The sequence below is a fragment of the Meles meles genome, chromosome 2 (assembly GCF_922984935.1).
Source record: "Meles meles chromosome 2, mMelMel3.1 paternal haplotype, whole genome shotgun sequence".
In the NCBI taxonomy this organism is placed as follows: Eukaryota; Metazoa; Chordata; class Mammalia; order Carnivora; family Mustelidae; genus Meles; species Meles meles.
In genome coordinates, this window is record NC_060067.1 from 196,688,378 (window position 1) to 196,693,540 (window position 5,163).

Here is a 5,163-nt window from a genome sequence, read left to right on the forward strand (position 1 = left end):
CCGCACGGAAGTATGTTCGTTTTTATATTTTCACTACAGGCTTAACTCTCCGTTTCTGTCACTTCTGTATTGTCCGTGGAACACATCACATGTTTTCATGCTCAGAGGACAGTTTGAGGGACAGGGGGTGGGTGCTTCTGCGGGGTTGATGGGTGACACGTCTCTAGGGACCAGGTTGAAGTCTCAGGTGTGGGCCATCTAATGGGACATCTCATCCCCGAGATGGGCCCCAGGCTTCCCCCTCCCATGACACTTCTGTCTTCTTATTCTCTTTCTAAATCTCTCTTTTCTTTCTCTCTCTTCTCTCCCCTCCAACCACTTGGCTCCCTGCTCTAAAATGCATAAGGCAGAAGGTATGTAGAAGAAAGAAATCGGTAAAGATACTTAAAGAAAGAAAATATATTAGGTTTTTATGTAGCTGCCCATTACGAGTCATGAGCCCTGTTAGCAAGGAGTGTGTAATTTTTATGTCACTTTCGTAAATACGTCTAAGGGCTAATTAGCCAGTAGTGCAGCTAATTTATTTCATGTTGGTACTATCTTACCTTGTGTCCCATTGGTTACATGGAATTTTAGCGGGGGAAAAAACGGTTATTTTTTTCCCTGTTGGGAGGAGCTGAACAAGGAAATATCTTCGCCAAGAAGGAAGTATGTCCACTCACATTTGGCGGTTGGGTTGTTTATGGGGGGATGATCCTCTCAGTGTGGGTATATAAGGCTTCCACACACACACACGCGTGCACACACACACACACACACACACACACACACACACACACGGTGGCTGGACTTGATTTCCTGAGGACGGGAGAGTAAGTAATTATGTCTTAGTTTCTGGTATCACTGCAGGAGTGGTGGGATCTTCCTATCCAGAGAATTCTGCAGATGCCACTGTTCCAGTTAATAGAGGTTTGCTTTGAACTATTGCCTTTGGGAGAAGCATTCCAGAAGGAAGGAGTTTAGAGCAGTCTTCTGCCTTGCAGGCATTACTAGATAATTGGGCAAAGGGAGACTCTATCTGAGAGCCGTGTTGCAACCTGTCACGGCTAATAAATGACAATAAGGAAACCATCTTTCACTGAACTGTTGGCACGAGAACGACATTTAAAAGGCAAAATTTGTGAGTGAAATGATGGGAGCTCCATTTCCCTGACACATTTCACGCTTTTCTTCTTCTTCTTCTTCTTTTTTTTTTTTTTTACAAGTCTGTCCTTAAAGATTTCAGAAGCCCAACAAGACCCACATATAAGCCATCTTTTCCTAAATGACAAATGAGGTAAATAAAGGGACAAGCGAATTGTAGAAGAATTGAGAGGAGCTTGAATAAAAATGTAGGCGTGGATGACCAGTGATCTAAACTTCCCGTGGGCCGGGCATAATTTCTGATCTTCCGACATCCATATCCACCCAAGGATTAAAAATATCTAGGTCGAAGAATGGATTGTTGCAGAAGGATGCAAGGATGCAGGGGAAGTAGTTTTATTGGTGACATTGATAAGAAGTTTCAATATTCGTAGTTCAGTTGTTTCTGTTTTTAAAGTAAGGTCACTTAAAAAATGGTGGTTTCAGCAAGTTATGGGCTGGGAGGCCTTGCCTAATACTCAGTGGGAAGACCAGAGCTCCAGGGGCCAGTGCCCCCTGATGAGCAGAATTACAGATCACATTGGCGGAGGCGGGCACAATATCCCTGGGCCCAGGACTTTTTGGATCCAGGATCACATTTACAGAAAAAGCTTGTCATATTTAGACCAATAGATGGGTGCCCATGAATTCTGAAAAGACCTAGAGCTAGCCCAATTTTTCCTTCATAACTGTTGGAAGGGTCTAAAGCCATTTCACCGTTAGAATATGTGCATCTTCATTCAAGTAGTTGTTGAATGTCTGCTGGGCCTGAGTTGGATTTTCTGGAGGTTTCCTAGTTTTCAGTTCGAGATGACCTCCATGGCTAGGTAACAATTGTTTGTTTGATGAAGCTCAACTTGGCTACCTTTTTTTGGGGGGGGAGGGCTGGTAATCAGATTCACCATTAGTTTCTGACTTAAGCAAAATGTCACCTCTAGAAGAAAACAGTATTTGGGCTCGTTTGTATTTTGAGTGATAAAGTAGTTCTACACCCTGACCCACTGAAGACTATTTTGATTAGAAGTTAAGAGTGGATATAAGGAGTAAATCCTTAAGCGGTGATGGAAGAAAATCTATTTCCTAAACAAGTTTTCTTATCCACATGTCCTTAATTACCACCGACCCTGTTACCAGCACAGGAACTTCCCCCATCGAAATATTTCTCATAATAGGTCTTAGCATGGACATTTTCTTTCTTTTTTAATTTTTTAAAAAAGATTTTATTTATTTATTTGACAGACAGAGAGCACAAGTAGGCAGAGAGGCAGGGGGAAGGGGGAGGGAAGCAGGCTCCCCGCCGAGCAGAGAGCCGGATGCGGGGCTCCATCCTAGGACCCTGAGATCATGACCTGAGCCGAAGGCAGAGGCTTAACCCACTGAGCCACCCAGGTGCCCCGGCATTGACATTTTCAACACTTTGCCACAATATACATAATCTGAAGAACACAGATATAATTTGATTTTTTTCAGGTAATGACGAGAAACGCAAAAGCTGACTTGACATACATCCACGTAAAACGTTTTCCTCTCACATGGAACTCAACGTATTGGTGAATCCAAAAGAACCGCTATACTCATTTTATGCAACGTGCTGTATTAGTATTTCCAAAGTTTGTTCCAACCCATTTCTTCTTTCGTGCTCTAAGACATCTTCATTATGTTGTTTGATGAGATGGAGCCACAAGAAGACAGACGTGCCCAAGGTCGGTTCGACGGCCAACCAGGCGGGTTTGTCATGTGGCTCTCAGACACGGGCCTTCGCCCACACTGAGGAGCCACTCAGGGGTCTGGTCTGGCCAGGCCAGCAGCCCGACCAGGTGAAACAATGCAGAGGGTGCCATCTTGCCGACCTGGCTCTGGCTACCTCTTTGCTAAGCTAGATAGAACACTGTCCATGTGCCTGTGCGCTTTCCCTGGGGTTGAGTGCTCTACTTTTAGTGTCCGTATCCTCTGAGTAAGGCCAGTGGGAAATGGACAGGGGGCAGAAGTGAATGTCTGCGGGTGTCTGGCTCTTCCTCCCTTTCCGAGGGCAGAGATGTTAAAAGATTTTAAAGGTCCTTTGTTAAATTAAATTGAGTTCAGTATTTCCAAAGAAAATGGGAAGAGGGGTCCTCTATTCTACCTGCTCACCACTCAGTCGTGGAATTCCTGAGCGGAGCCCATGGGGCTCACAGGCCTGGAGCTTGGGAAAGGCGCTGCCCCCGTTTGTGGTAGCCAATGGCCAAATCTCTTCTCTTCCACCCCGCGCTCCTTGAACCCCAGTCTATACCTTCGCTCGCCTGCTGCTATTCTGTTTTTAAATATGTTCCTTAATGTGGTATCATGCATGTAAAAGTACCATCTTCAGTGGTATTAAGTACATTCCTGTCTTGCAGCCATCACCACCATCCATCTCTAGAACTCCTTCCATCTTGCCACACTGAAGTTCCGTCGCCATTAAACAGCTAACTCCCCATTCCCCCTTCCTCTTAGCCCCCCGGGGCAACCATCGTTCTTCTTTCTGTCTCTGTGAATTCAGTGACCTTAGGTACATCATAAAAGTGGAATCATGCAGAATTTTCTCTTTGCGATTGGCTTATTTCACTTAGCCAGCAACGCCATCAGGGTTTATCCATGTTGGAGCGTGTGCCAGAACTTTCCTTTTGCAGGCCGAATAATATTCCATGGTATACCATATTTCATTTACCCATTCCTTTGTTGGCGGACACTTGGATTGTTTCCAGCTTTTGGCCAAATTTTCTCTTGAATGTTCCAGTGTTTCTTTACAACCTGGCATCGTCCACTTGGGCCCCTGAGTGCCTCCCTTCCTACACTAGTCACCTAAACATCCTGGAGGAGCTTATGTATATGTAGGCGTTGTTAGGGTCAATTTAATGTTAAATCCTGTTTAACTGTTAGGGCCTGCTTAGCCAGAGCGACTCCATATTGCCTCGGTAGCCATATTGTTGTTTACGTCCACGGACTTCATTCCGGGAATAAACGCACCAGTAGTTCCTGGTATGGTTCCGGGTATCGATTCCGGGAGTAAATGCCTTGATAATAGAAGTCACGTACCTTGGGTCTGCGGTTATGCCCTATAAAACCAGCCTGTGAGATCCGGAGGGGGTCGCTCTCTTTGGAGGCGGCCCTGGCTGGTCGCTTGGCATAGAATAAAGCTTCACATAACTTTCACTTTGTCTCAGTCTCGTTCCCCTGGCGGGTCAGTCTAACTTCTAATGCTTGGCATAGAATAAGACTTTGCATAACTTTCACTTTGGCTCAGTCTCTTTCCTTTGATAACGGACCCCAATATATATGTGTGCGTATATATGTACGTAATTGTGTATATATGTACTTTTTTAAAAAATCCTTGCTAAGAGGCCCTTAATATGCTTTCTTTGCCCTACATCTCTCGATCTGAGCTGGGATGTTGCCTTCTCCGTAAAGTCTCCCCAGGCCTTTCTCAGCTCAAAAGGACTTTTTTCTTTCAAATCCTGCAGTTATTGTCAGCAACAATCTTTCTGGCAATGAATCGTGTGCTGTTTTATGACATCTCTTCTGCTGTCTAGAACTGTTATTGAAACACTTCATTTAACTTCCCGCGTTGCTCTCTTCCCGCTCTAACTAGATGATTCACTCCCCTAGAGCAGGTGTTGTGTATCTTTGGGCCCCACGGCCGCCCCCGCCACGTGTTTGCACTGTACCTCACACACAAGTATGTAATACACACATTTAATACTTCTACTTAAAAGTTATGAACCTGATTGCACTTTAATTCGGGGAAGTAGCAGATCAAGAGCCAGCTTCCTAAATTATTTTTTCTGTACTGATTTCCTCGTGAATGTCTTACCAAAAAATGGTCTAAAAGAGTGTAAGAAATCTTCCTGCTAGCATCCAGGGTTAATGGGCACATTTATCTTTCAGGAGAGAAAGAAGGTTACTATTTAAATGTCTTATTTTTAACTTCAGCGTTTCAGATAAAGCATTCTTATATATGGTTTTGAATTAGGAATTTGGCAATAATACACACTCTTGGCAGAACACCCAGAGATGATGTTTCCA